We start from the raw sequence: 16,062 nt of genomic DNA, 5'->3' as shown, positions 1-16,062 counted from the left end.
AGATCATGTGTATAAATTTGAGAGCCTTCCAAAAATATAAGAAAAACTGAAAAAATTTGCTCATTTGCTCTCAAAATTAATTTTGTATGAAAATTCATAACAAATTCATAGAAAATTCAAATATGCTCCAAAATATTTGAATTTTTGATTGAAAGCTCTTGATATTGTTATCAACCTACCAACAAAATTTGGTACGACAATTCCAAGCCATTTGTGAGATCAGATCATATCTCTCCAAGATCTTGATCTTGTGTCCAAAACCCTAGCTACACAAGGTTATTCTCCAATTTTTTTTACAAAACAATAATATAGGGTTAGAAAAACCTGCAAAAAAAACAAAGATCTAACAAAAATCCATGTCCCACTGGGCGTGCCAAAATGTTTATGGTAAAAATGAAAACAACAATATTGAAAGACTAAATAGATTCAACCACGAAACCCTAGCCTAACAACAACAAAGATCCACCATAACATATGAAGAGTACCTAAGGCAATGTAAATCAATAAAAATCACAAAGATTATACCATCACATGTCCAATAGGATTTGAATCTCCATTCTTCCTATCTTCATTGATCTTGCTTGATATATTTGCTCTTAGATTTTATGTGTGCACAAGAGCTCAATAAAGAATGGAAATGTGGTTGATACTAGATCGCATATGAAAGTTCGAATGCTAGAATGCTTGAAGGATTGATTAGCTCATTCGAGTTGATAATGAAGGAAACATCTCCTTATATAGAAGACACTATAAGAAATGGAGGGATAAGATTGAGAGGTGTAAAAGATAAATGGTAGGCTAGGATTAGAGGGTAGGTAGAGGAAATAAGAAAATAATGAGAGGGGTGTAGGAATTAAGAGATGAATGACATGTGTCATAGGTAGAAAAGGATAATGAATTAATTAAATAAATAAATATTTATTTAATTAATAAAATAATTTGGCTTAAAATAATTAAATAAATAAAAATATTTATTTAATTAGACTGGACAATTTTAGGTGTCTATAGAATGGTTTCCAACACTTGGTTAAAATTTAAATAATAGCTTTGGGTGAAATTTTAATGTCACCTCTAGGGGTTAGTATCTTTAATCTTATTTAAAGAACTATACCCCATCAAATTTATTTAAGTAAGGAGGTGTGGGGAAAGTTAAATTACCCCCCCCCTCTTAACTAACAAACGTTCATGTTACCCTTTAGTTAGGAGTTATATAAAATATTTTATCGCTTGCATTATAGACCTCATTAAGTTGATGCTTAAGTTATCAAATTATTGGAACTAAGTGAACAACCACATCTAGATATTATGTAAATCACAAGTAATTAAGTCTTTAAAAAAAAAATTGTTGTTGTGTTTTTGCCCAAAAGTTTGGGCACTACATAGACTTTGGATCTCCCCCTTGAAAGATGCACCATTTCTATGCATCTAGTTTGAAGTAGGAGAGGAACGAACCCCTAAATGTAGTCATAGATACTCAAATGTATCCTTTGACAACACCTTGGTAAATATATCTGCAATCTGATCCTTTGTAGATACATATTCCAATTTGACCATCTTCTCTACTGTTAGATCTCGGAGACAACTGAGGGCGGGGGGGGGGGGGGGGGGGGGGGTGAATTAGTTGTCAATTAATTTCAAACCCAAAACTAACTTAACCAAACTTAATGCATAATACCGGTAAACCAAACTTTTTGTCGGTAACAATTTTGACAGTTAATTGCAATGCCAGTAAAGTTTAACGCATGAAACAGAAAGACAAATAACATCCACAACACATAACATAGATATTTGTACATGGAAACCTTGTAAGGGGAAAAACCATGGTGGGAAACCTTACCCACAAGTAGATGATACTACTACAGATAGTGTGTGTGTACAATATGGAGTCTGCACATGCAGAAAGGCCAACTGCCTAGAGCTCACTGCTCAATCACCAAATGGGAGTCACACTGACTACAATTGGATGGTTAAATCCAATGATAATGTACTGCTCAAAATAGCATCTTCATATGCTGGATTTAGTAATAGTTAAGCTCTGATTTGCCTTCTTCAAAACCTCCTTGAATCTTGAATGATGTCTGCGTGTATAGCTCTACTTATATTCGCATATACCTTATGCTCTACCACTTATTACATTCCCATATCCATGTCTATCAATCTCACAAATGAGATCTTACATATATACCAAAACCTAAGACCAAATGTGTAGGTCGGCTCAATAAAATTAATTACAAATGAATCAATATGCGATGCATCATGTAGGCTCAATGCATTTACAATAATAACAAATCATCTTCATAACGTGTCGTGCTAATCTGGAGTGGATAACGCTTGCCGGTGCATAACCTAGACCTATTTGCTGGTAACAACAAATATGCAAACCCTATTAGATCAATAACCAAATCACCAAAACAAAATGTCCAAACAATGTCTTCAACATAACCAAGTAATCTTCAAGTCATTCTTAGTGCCGGTGAACAATATAACCTGTCGGTGAACCAGATACCGGTGACTGCGCATAAGTCACTAAAAATGTCGGTGAACCAGATACCGATGACTGTGCATAAGTCACTGAACATGCCGGTGAACATAACCAAGAATCTCCAAGTGTTGATAAGTGTTGACAAGTGTTGACATCAATGACAAAACCAGTGCAACACATCCAAAATACCAACAATCTCCCCCTTTGGCATTGATGGCAACACAAGATGGAAAAACCATCTAAGTGCCAAAATAGAAATACCAAAAACCAAAAAACAACAATCTCCCAAAGAGATCATTAACTAGAAATCAAAATATAGATACATGGAGTAACAATCTCTCCCCTAGTGAATAATGTCTCCCAAAAGATAATGTGTTTTTCCATAGATATCTCTCCCCCTTTGACATCAAATGCTAAAGCAATACAAAAACCAGATTCAAACATTTCATAGATCACAAAATACTAACTTATCAATTTATCCAACTACTCTCCCTAAGAAGTAGCTCTCCTCATCAAAGCCAGAAAAAAAATCTCTATTAATTCTGTCGGTTTGATGCCAAACATCAACTGTCTAAGTCTCTACCGATGGGGGTAAAACCCCAAGCTGCTCTCTGAGATATTCAAAAGTTTCCTTACACAAAGGCTTAGTAAAAATATCTACAATCTGCTCTTTAGTGTTCACATAAACCAACTTTACTTCTTTTGCTTCAACATTCTCTTTCAGAAAATTGAATTTGATAGAAACATGTTTAGTTTTTGAGTGAAATAGCGGATTCTTAGATATATCAATTGCTGCCATATTATCACAGTAAATTGTTATAGGTTCTATGCATTTTACCTTTATGTCCTTCAACATTTTCTTAATCCATAATACCTAGGTACAATTAGTTGCTACTGCAACATATTCTGATTCTGTTGTTGCTAAAGATGTGCAACTCTGTTTCTTGCTCAACCAAGAAATTAATCTTCTACCAAGAAAGAATTCTTCATCGGTGGTGCTCTTTCTGTCATCTACATCTCCTGCCCAATTTGTGTTGGCATTTTTTATGATTATGTTGTGATTGTCATTGATGGACACACACTTGCATTGAGATCATTTTTGTATGTATAAGTTAAAGCTCAACTGGTACATGTTCCAACCGGTATGATGCATTATAGTCCTTAGACTATTGGTGTTTTGCAGAAAGTGATTACCGATTTGAAGCGGTATGTTGACCCCAAGCAGTTTGAGGATCTCAAGCGGTACAAAGGACCAAAGTGACAGATTACATATTTGTCAGTATTCAATTTTGTCAAACCGACATTTTGCTTGAACCGGTATTTTGTATGAACCGGTAATACTCTGTGATGAGTTACCAACCGGCATTTTGTGATGTGTTACCATCCACCAATTGTTTGAGGGTGCCAACACTTTAGCGGTGCTTTTTGTGTCATGTTACCAGAATATGTCTAGATGCATTGAACCTAGGAAATTGTAATGTAATCATATTGGACCGACATGAAATCAGATTCCTTTATAAGGACATCATGTCTAGGGTTTTAGGTTATTGATGTTGTTGTTGTTGTTGCGATAGTTAATATTGCGGCTAGGGTTTAAGGTGGTTGAGGAGTTAGAGGGATTATGAATGTGTAGAAGAATGAAGTAATTCTAGAATGCATTAGGAACGAGCTATCAAGGATCTAACCAAACAATTTGTGCTATTGGCTAGATCAATCACTTGTTGATTACTCACATCTTCGACAAGTCTATAGCCCTTAACTAGGTAGGCCCAAAAGCCTCTTGTAAATCCTCTAACAGGGTGGTTCACATCCATGGATCTAAAATCCTCTAGCAAGGTAGTCTTTAATCGGACTTATCTCCTAACAAAGATTGAGATTCCTAACAAGATCTGTTCTGGTAAAGAACATTGTAAGACCTTAACTAGTCTGACCTTAACCGGTCTGGTTCCTATTCTGCAGATAGTTACTTGTGAGTTCCATCTCATTGTGGTTTTTCCCATTTGGTTTTCCACGTCAAAATCTCTTGTGTTATGGTGTTTGTGCTTCTGTGGGTGAATGCATTATTAGCTATTTGGTTTGCATGTGTGTTAACTAGTTTGGCTGCTAAACTATTTTACCGGTTTACTGTTAGTCTTGCAAAGTGTTTAAGTGCAAAGATTTTTGGCATACTAATTCACACCCCCCCCCCTCTTAGTATTCATCAATTTTCATATGTGTATGCACATAAATCAAATTTTTCATCTTTAGGATACCATAAACTAAGATTTGTTGTGCCTTGTAGATACCGAAAAATCCTTTTCACTCCTGATTCGTGATTTTCTTTAGGATTACTCTGAAATATTGAAACAATACATACTACATTCATAATATCAGGTCTTGTTTATGTCAAATATAGTAAACCTCCTATCATAGACTTGTACCTTGTCGGATTAACAGGTGTTGATTCATCCTTAAATGATAGTTTATTAGTTGTAGTCATAGGTGTACTTACCGGCTTAGAGTTTTCCATGCCAAATTTCTTTAGTAATTCCTTCAAGTACTTTGATTGACTTATGAATATACCTTTGTCAGTTTGTGAAATCTACAATCCTAAAAAGAATTTTATCTCCCCAATCATAGACATTTCAAATTCTTCATGCATCTTATTAGAAAAGTCTTTGCATAATCCATCTTCTCCTCCAAAAATTATACCATCAACAAAAACTTCTATAACCAAAATGTCATCATTAGTCACTTTGAAATATACATTGTTGTCATCATTACCTTTAGTGTAACCAATCTTCAAAAGATATTTGTCCAATCTAGCACACCAAGCTCTAGGAGCTTGCTTTAATCCATATAAAGCTTTCCTTAACCTGCAAACCATATATTTGTCATTTGTTAATGAAAATCCATCAGGTTGTTCAATGTAAACTTCCTCTTCAAGATCACCATTTAGAAATGCACATTTAACATCCATTTCATATACTTTATAGTTCTTGTGTGCTACAAAAGCTAAGAATAATCTAACTGCCTCAATTCTATCTATCAGTGCAAAGGTTTCATTATAATCAATTCCTTCTTTCTGTGAATATCCCTTACACACTAATATTGCTTTGTTTTTTATCACCTTACCATCTTCATTGAGTTTATTTCTGAATACCCATTTTGTTCCAATTATATTTTTTTCTTTACGCCAGGGAACCAATGTCCATGTGTTATTCTTTTCAATTTGTTCCAATTCATCTTCCATAGCTTTAATCCAATGTTTATCTTCACATGCCTCATTAACTGATGCTGGTTCAATTTGAGAAATTAAACATACCTCTTCATTTGCCAATCTTCCTCTAGTCATAACACCTTGATATTTGTTCCCAATTATTTGACTTTCAAAGTGATTCAATCTTACATACCGGGGTGTTTTTACTTGCTGCTATTGTTTAGTCACTGTGGAATTTTTAGATGATGCCGGTGTGACTGGGTCAACATTTTGTACCGGTGTACTCATTTTAGGTTCATTTGATATTATCTCTATTGCCAGTTCAGAGTCCATGTACCTTGAATTACCTCTAAATTGTTCATCAATCTTCACATTTGCACTCTCAACAATTTTCTACAATCTCTTATTAAAACATCTATATGCCTTGCTCTTAGATGAATAACCAAGAAATATTCCTTCATCACTTCTAGGATCAAATTTGTCAATATACTCATCTCTCCTAATAGAACATTTACTTCCAAATATTCTAAAATACTTAAGAGTAGGAGTATTACCAAACCATAGTTCATGAGGGGTCTTACCGGTTTCACCTTTGATGTGAACTTTTTTGAATGTGTAAACCGTTGTACTCACCACTTCTCTCCAATATACATGAGGTAGATTTGCTTCTGATAACATACTTCTAGCTGCATCTAGGATAGTTATGTTCTTTCTTTCCACAACTCTATTTTGTTGGGGTGTCTGAGGTGCTGATAGTTGTCTCCTAATTCCATTCACTTCACAGAATGTATTAAATTCCTTAGATGTGAATTCACTTCCTTGATCCGATCTCAAACACTTGATTTTCTTACCAGTTTCATTCTCTACCATCACCTTGAATATTTTAAATTTCCCAAAAGCTTATGATTTCTCCCTGAGAAAAGTAACCCAACACATTCTAGAATAGTCATCAATGATTAGTATAAAATACCTATCTCCTTGTAAACTTCTAGTTTTTGTTGGACCACATAAATCAGCGTGAATTTAGTCAAGAACATTATTGGATTTTTCTGGAATACTCTTAAAAGTTGTTCTAACTTGCTTTCCAAATTGACATTCCTTACATACTGGATTGTGAGGTTTAACAATCTAGGTAAATCCCTTACTGTCTTAGTTGTACTGATTTTCACAATGCAATCAAAATTTACATGACAAAGTCTCTTATGTCATAACCAACTTTCATCAATATGTGCAATCAAGCATGCTTTCTCATTGTTATTCAAATGAAAGATATTATCTCTGGTCTGATTATCGGTTGTAATTTCTAAGCCAGTTCTATTCATGATTGTGCATTTACCATTCTTGAATTGTAACTACAATCCTTTTTCAACTAATTGACCAACACTCAAAATATTATCTTCAAGCCTTCAACATAGTAAACATTATCAGTATTGTGCTTACCATCAAAAAATAAAGTGCCTTTTCCTTTGGTCAAAGAAGATTTATCATCCCCAAATCTTACTAGACCTCCATTGTATTCCTGAAAAGTTAATAATTTACTTTTATCACCAGTCATATGATGTGAGCACCCAAAATCAATGATCCATTCATCCTTATCTTCAATTTTAGAGGCCAGGGCCTGCTCTACTGGTTGAATAGTAGGCGCCAGTTGATCTTTTGTTATAGCAACAAAAACCCATCCATTGTCTGTCGGTTCTTCATCAGAATCATCAGTAACTCCTTCATCAGCATAGTAACATGATTTGTCTATATTCTTCTTAAATCTGTATCTTTCATATTCAGGGTTAGGCTTATATGTTCTTTTAGCTTCTTCTTTCAATCTTGCATATCTATCAGGACACCTAGATGCCACATGACCAATTCTATTACAATTAAAACATTTAAATGGTGCTTTACCTTCATACTTACTTCCAACTGGACCTTTAGGCATTTTTCTTGCAAATAGTGCTTCAAGTTCTTCCAATTCTTCATTCTCTTTTCTGATTTCTTCAAGTTCTCTTGCGTAAAATGCTTTCCAGTCAGATTTTTCAGATGATGATGATGATGCTGTAGATGATGATGATGCCTTGAAAGCTAAGTCTATCTTAATTGTAGCAACAGGACCAAATTCCTCAAGTTCAAAAGCTGAAAGTTTTCCAACCAAAGTGTCTCTAGATACTGATGTATTAGGCATTGTTCTTAATTCATTTATAGAAATTACTTTCATTTTATATGTCGGTGGCAAAGCTCTTAAAACTTTAGAAACAATTTCATATTCACTTAAGTATCCTCCACAACATTGTATACCCAAAATAATTTCATTTACTCTTTCCATAAAAGCATAAATCCTTTCATCTTCTTCCATTTTCATATTTTCATACCTGGCCTAGAAGCATTCCAACTTTGCAATTTTGATTGTGGTATCACCTTCATTCAATGTTTCCAATTTGTCCCAAATAGCTTTAGCAGCAGATCGGTCTGATAATCCCATGATTTGTTGATCTAACAATGCACTCAAAAGTGCTTCTCTTGCTTTGCAATCATTCTCTTCATCTTTAGCCAAGGTTGGTGGATTAGGTTGATCTTGAGTAGGACCAACATAGCCATTCTTTGTAACATCCCATGTGTCTTTTCCAATTCAATTCAGATGTGTCTCCATTCTGATCTTCCATATACCATAGTTGGCTCCATCAAGTTTCAGACTGTCCTTCCTGAAATAGTTAGTTTCCATAGAATCTCCTCAAGCTGTTAAACTTCTGCAAAAAGAGGACTAGGCTCTGATACCAATTGTTGGGTCCCGGAGACAACTGAGAGGGGGGGGTGAATCAGTTGTCAATTAATTTCAAACCCAAAACTAACTTAACTAAACTTAATGCATAATACCGGTAAACCAAACTTTATGCCAGTAATAGTTTTGACAATTAATTGCAATGTCGGTAAAGTTTAATGCATGAAACAGAAAGACAAATAACATCCACAACACATAACACATATATTTATACATGAAAACCCTATAAGGGGAAAAACCATGGTGGGAAACCTTACCCACAATCAGATGATACTACTATAGATAGTATGTGTGTACAACATGCAGAAAGGCCAACTGCCTAGAGCTCACTGCTCAATCACAAAATGGGAGTCACACTAACTACAATTGGATAGTTAAATCCAATGATAATGTACTACTCAAAATAGCATCTTCATATGCTGGATTCAATACCGGTTAAGCTCTAATTTGCCTTCTTCAAAACCTCCTTGAATCTTGAATGATGTTGATGTGTATAGCTCTTCTTATATTCACATATACCTTATGCTCTACCACTTATTACATTCCCATATCCATGTCTATCAATCTCACAAATGAGATCTTACATATTTACCAAAATCGAAAACCAAATGTGTAGGTCGGCTCAATAAAATCAATTGCAAATGAATCAATATGTGATGCATCATGTCAGCTCAATGCATTTACAATAATAACAAATCATTTTCATAACGTGTCGTGCTGATCTAGAGTGGATAACGCTTGCCGGTGCATAACCTAGACCTATTTGCCGGTAACAACAAATATGCAAACCCGATTAGATCAATGACCAAATCACCAAAACAAAATGTCCAAACAATGTCTTCAACATAACCAATTAATCTTCAAGTCATTCTTAGTGCCAGTGAACAATATAACCTATCGGTGAACTAGATACCGGTGACTGTGCATAAGTCACTGAACATGCCGGTGAACATAACCAAGAATCTCCAAGTGCTAATAAGTTTTGACAAGTATTGACATCAATGACAAAATTGTTAGGTCCCAGAGACAACTGAGAGGGGGGGTGAATCAGTTGTCTAATAAATTCAAACCAAAAACCAATTAACCAACTTGATGCTTCATACCAGTAAACCAATTAAGTATGTCGGTAGACAGTGTTAATAGTAAATTTCTATACCGGTAAAGATTAATGCATGAAACATAAACATAAAGTCATCCACAACACATAACACCAATATTTGTACGTGGAAACCCTGTAAGGGGAAAAATCATGGTGGGAAACCTTACCCACAATCAAATGATACTACTGCAGACAGTAAGTGTACATAAATGGGGTTTGCACATGCAGAAAGGCCAACAGCCTAGAGCTCACTGCTCAATCACAAAATGGGAGTCACACTGACTACAGTTGGATGGTTAAATCCAATAAGAATGTACTGCACAAAATAGCATCTTCATATGCTAGATTCAGTACCGGTGTAATGTTGATATGCTTATGCAAAAACCTAGCTTCACCTTCAAATGATGTCTTCGTGTATACCTCTGCTAAATCTCGCATATACCTTCACACAATTCTTTTTCGCACTCCACACTTGATCTTACAATTAAGATCTTACATTTATACCATAACCTAAGACCAATTTTAGTAGGTCGGCTCTACAAGATATTACAATAAACATTTTACATACAATATAATATCTGATGCAATTAACCGATTAAATATGTCGGCTTAATGCATTTACATCAATAATAAATCATCTCCATAGCGTGCCATTCTGATCTAGAAAAGATAAACCTACCAGTGTAACCCTAGATAACCTGGACCTATTTGCCAGTAAAAGCAAATATGCAAATATGAATATACCAATGATCAATTCTTCAAAACAGAGTGTCCACACAATGTCTTTAACATTACCAAGTGTCTTCCATATCATTCCAAGTACCGGTGAACATTATATCATGTTGGTGAACCATATACCAGTAACTATGCAATAGTTACTTGCTTGTCGGTGAATGTTGTTGGATCTCCAAAGTGCTTGTTTTCAGTAGGTGTTGACATCAATGAAAAAACCATACCAAAATACCAACAATCTCCCCCTTTGGCATTGATGGCAACACAAGATGGAAAAACCATCAAAGTGCCAAAACAGAAATGCCAAATACCAAAAACCAACAATCTCCTTTAGATAACAATTTCTCCCCCTGGGAGCAACATGTGTTTATGCAAAGATTTATTTTCAATACCAATCTCTCCTTAAAAGATAATGTGTTTTTCCATAGATATCTCTCCCCCTTTGACATCAAATGCCAAAGTTACAAAAATCAAGTTCATACAAAATACCAACTACTCCCCCTGAGAAGTAACTTCCTCATCAAAGACCAGAATAAAAGATTTGTCTTTTGATTCTATCGGTTGATGACAATCATCAACTATCTAAGTCTCTACCAGTGGTGGTATGACTCCAAGCTGATCTTTGAAATATTCAAAAGTCTCCTTAGTCAAACGTTTTGTGAAAATATCTGCGAGTTGTTCTTTAGTATTCACATAAACCAGTTTTATCTCTTTTTCTTCAACTTTTTCCCTTAGAAAATTCAGTTTGATAGAAACATGTTTTGTTTTAGAATGTAATACCGGATTCTTGGATATATCAATTGCTGCAGTGTTATCATAGTATATAGTAATAGGTTCCTTGCATTTTACCTTTATGTCTTTCAACATTTGCTTAAGCCATAATACCTGTGTACAGTTAGTTGTTGCTGCAACATATTCTGATTCTGCTGTTAATAAAGATGTACAACTCTGTTTCTTACTCAACCAAGAAACTAATCTCTTTCCAAGAAAGAATGCTCCTCCAATGGTGTTTTTTCTATCATCCACATCTCCTACCCAATTTGCATCTGTGTATGCACATAGGTCAAAATTTTCGTCTCTAGGATACCATAATCCAAGATTTGTTGTGCCTTGTAAGTACCAGAAAATTCATTTCACTGCTGATTCATGAGTTTCCCTAGGATTACTTTGAAATCTAGAAACAATACATAGTGTATTCATAATATCAGGTCTGGTTTGTGTCAAATACAGTAAACGTCCTATCATAGATTTGTATCTAGTTGGATTAACAGGTGTAGATTCATCCCTTTGAGATAATTTGTCATTTGTAGTCATAGGTGTGCTTACCGGTTTAGAGTTCTCCATCCCAAATTTCTTTAGTAATTCTTTTAAGTACTTGGATTGACTCAAAAATATACCTTTATCAGTCTGTGAAATCTGCAATCCTAAAAAGAATTTTATTTCTCCAATCATAGACATTTCAAATTCTTGTTGCATTTTAATAGAAAATTCCTTACATAATCCATCTTCTCCTCCAAAGATTATATCATCAACAAATACTTCAATAATCAAGATGTCATCATTAGTTATTTTGTAATATAAATTGCTATCTGCATTTCCTTTAGTAAAACCAATCTTTAAAAGATACTTATCCAATCTTGCATACCAATCTCTTGGGGCTTGTTTTAATCCATACAGAGTTTTTCTTAACCTGCAAACCATATCATTGTCATATGTCAAGGAAAATACATCAGGTTGTTCAATATATACTTCCTCTTCAAGATCTCCATTCAAAAATGCACATTTGATATCCATTTGATAAACTTTGTAGTCCTTGTGAGCTGCAAAAGCCAAGAATAATCTAACTGCCTCAATTCTAGCTACCGGTGCAAAGGTTTCATTGTAATCAACTCCTTTCTGAGAATATCCCTTACACACTAATCTTGCTTTATTTCTGACAACCTTACCATCTTCATTAAGTTTGTTTCTAAATACCCATTTGGTTCCAATTATATTTTTATCTTTAGGCCGGGGAACTAATGTCCAAGTATTATTTTTCTCAATTTGTCCTAATTCTTCTTCCATAGCTTTAATCCAAAATTTATCTTCACATGCCTCATTGATAGATGATGGTTCAATTTGAGAAATAAGACATACCTCTTCATTTTCCAATCTTCCTCTTGTCATAACTCCTTTAAATTTGTTTCCAATTATCTTATCTTCAGAATGATTCAATCTTACATACTGGGGTGTCTTAGTTTGTTGTTGTTCTTCAATTACTGTGGAATCCTCTGATGATACCGGGGTAACTGGATCTTCATTTTGTACTGGTGGATTCAGTGTAGGTTCATTTGTCATAATTTCTGTTGCCGGTTCAGTGTCTATATACCTTGAAGTTCCTCTGAATTGTTCATCAATCTTTACATTTGTACTCTCAACAATTTTCTACAATCTCTTATTGAAACATCTATATGCCTTGCTCTTAGATGAATAACCAAGAAATATTCCTTCATCACTTCTAGGATCAAATTTGCCAATATACTCATCTCTTCTAATATAACATTTACTTCCAAAAATTCTGAAATACTTAAAAGTAGGAGTATTACCAAACCATAGTTCATGAGGGGTCTTACCTGTTTCACCTTTGATGTGAGCTTTGTTGAATGTATAGACAACAGTGCTAACTGCCTCTCTCCAATACACGTGGTAGATTTTCTTCTGATAACATACTTCTTGCTGCATCCAAGATAGTTCTATTTTTCCTTTCAACAACTCCATTCTGTTGTGGTGTCTGGGGTGCTGATAACTGTCTTTTGATTCCATTCACTTCACAGAATGTATTAAAGTCCTTAGATGTTAATTCTCCTCCTTGATCTGATCTTAAATATTTGATTTTCTTATCAGATTTGTTCTCAACCATTGCTTTGAATAGTTTGAACTTCCCAAGTGCTTCTGATTTTTCTCTGAGAAAAGTAACCCAACACATTCTAGAATAATCATCAATAATTAGCATGAAATATCTATCACCTTGTAAGCTTTTAGTTCTAGCTGGACCACATAAATCAGTGTGAATTAAATCAAGAGCATTATTGGATTTTTCTGGAATACTTTTGAAACTAGCTCTGACTTGCTTTCCAAATTGACATTCCTTACAAATTGTATTCTGAGGTTTCACAATTTTAGGTAGATCTCTAAACCATGCAATCAAAGTTTACATGGCATAGTCTCTTATGCCATAACCAACTTTCATCTATATGTGCAATTAAGCATGCCTTTTCACTGTTGTTTAAATGAAAGATATTACCTCTAGTCTGATTACCGATTGCAATTTCCAAACCAGTTCTATTCATGATTTTGCATTTTCCTTTTTTAAATTGTAACTGAAATCCTTTCTCAACTTTTGACCAGCACTTAAAAGATTATGCTTTAGTCCTTCAACATAGTAGACATTGTCAGTGTTATGCTTACCATCAAGAGATATTGAACCCATACCTTTGATTGAACAGGCTTTGCCATCTCCAAATCTTACTAAACCTCCATTGTATTCTTGAAAGTTCAAGAATTTACCTTTGTCTCTAGTCATGTGATGTGAGCATCCTGAGTCAATGATCCATTCATCCTTTGCTTCAACTTTAGCTGCTAGGGCTTGTTCTACCGGTTGAGCAATAGGTGTCAGTTGATCTTCTGTTATAGCAACAAAAACCCATCCATTGTATGTTGGATCCTCATCAAAATCATCAGTCACACCTTCATCAGCAATGTAACAAGATTTGTCTTTGTTCTTCTTAAATCTGTATCTTTGATATTCAGGATTAGGCTTGTATGTTCTTCTAGCTTATTCTCTTAATCTAGCATGTCTATCAGGGCATCTTGAAGCCATATGCCCAATCTTATTGCAGTTAAAACATTTGAAGGGTGCTTTACCTTCATACTTACTTCCAACTGGACCTTTTGGCATTTTTCTTGCAAATAGTGCTTCAAGTTCTTCAAGCTCTTCATTCTCCTTCTTGGTTTCTTCAAGTTCTCTTGCATAAAAGGCTCTCCAGTCTGATTTGTCAAATGATGGAGCAGATGATGTTGATGCTTTAAAGGCCAAATCAGTTTTTATAGTAGCAACAAGACCAAATTCTTCAATTTCAAAGGCTGAAAGTTTTCCAATTAATGTATCCCTAGTTACTGATGTATTAGGCATTGTTCTTAACTCATTTATAGCAGTAACCTTCATTTTATATGCTGGTGGAAATCCTCTTAAGATTTTTGAAACAATTTCATCCTCACTCAGAGTTCCTCCACAACATTTAATACCCAAAACAATTTCATTTACTCTTTCCATAAAAGCAGAAATCCTTTCATCTTCTTCCATTTTTAGATGTTCATACCTGACTCGGAAGCTTTCAAGTTTTGTAATCTTGACTGTGGAGTCTCCTTCATTTAGTGTTTCCAAATGATCCCAAATATATTTAGCAGTAGACTTATCTGATAATCCCATGATTTGTTGATCTGATAATGCACTCAAAAGTGCTTCTCTTGCTTTGCAATCATTCTCTTCATCTTTAGCTAAGGTAGTTGGAGCAGTCTGACTAGCTACAGTAGTATAACCATTCTTTGTAACTTCCCAGAGGTCTTTACCAATGCAATTCCGATGTGTCTCCATCCCGATCTTCCATATCCCATAGTTGGTTCCATCAAGTTTAGGACTATCCTTCCTGAAGTAATTAGTAGACATTGGATCTCCTCAAGTTGTTAAACTTCTGCAAAAGAGGACTAAGCTCTGATACCAATTGTTAGGTCCCGGAGACAACTGAGAGGGGGGGGGTGAATCAGTTGTCTAATAAATTCAAACCAAAAACCAATTAACCAACTTGATGCTTAATACCGGTAAACTAGTTAAGTATGCCGGTAGACAGTGTTAATAGTAAATTGCTATACCAGTAAAGATTAATGCATGAAACATAAACATAAAGTCATCCACAACACATAACACCAATATTTGTACGTGGAAACCCTGTAAGGGGAAAAACCATGGTGGGAAACCTTACCCACAATTAGATGATACTACTGCAGATAGTAAGTGTACATAAATGGAGTCTACACATGTAGAAAGACCAACAGCCTAGAGCTCACTGCTCAATCACAAAATGGGAGTCACACTGACTACAATTGGATGGTTAAATCCAATAAGAATGTACTGCACAAAATATCATCTTCATATGCTGGATTCAGTACCGGTGTAATGTTGATATGCTTATGCAAAAACCTAGCTTCACCTTCAAATGATGTCTTCGTGTATACCTCTGCTAAATCTCGCATATACCTTCACACAATTCTTTTTCGCACTCCACACTTGATCTTACAATTAAGATCTTACATTTATACCATAACCTAAGACCAATTTTAGTAGGTCGGCTCTACAAGATATTACAATAAACATTTTACATACAATATAATATCTGATGCAATTAACCGATTAAACATGTCGACTTAATGCATTTACATCAATAATAAATCATCTCCATAGCATGCCATGCTGATCTGGAAAAGATAAACCTGTCGGTGTAACCCTAGATAACTTGGACCTATTTGCTAGTAAAAGCAAATATGCAAATATGAATATACCAATGATCAATTCTTCAAAACAAAGTGTCCACACAATGTCTTCGACATTACCAAGTGTCTTCCATATCATTCCAAGTACCGGTGAACATTATATCCTGTCGGTGAACCATATACTAGTAACTGTGCAATAGTTACTTGCTTGCCAATGAATGTTGTTGGATCTCCAAAGTGCTTGTTTTCAGTAGGTG

This window comes from Cryptomeria japonica, chromosome 10 (genome assembly GCF_030272615.1).
Source record: "Cryptomeria japonica chromosome 10, Sugi_1.0, whole genome shotgun sequence".
Taxonomy (NCBI): domain Eukaryota; kingdom Viridiplantae; phylum Streptophyta; class Pinopsida; order Cupressales; family Cupressaceae; genus Cryptomeria; species Cryptomeria japonica.
This window is presented reverse-complemented; position numbering follows the sequence as displayed.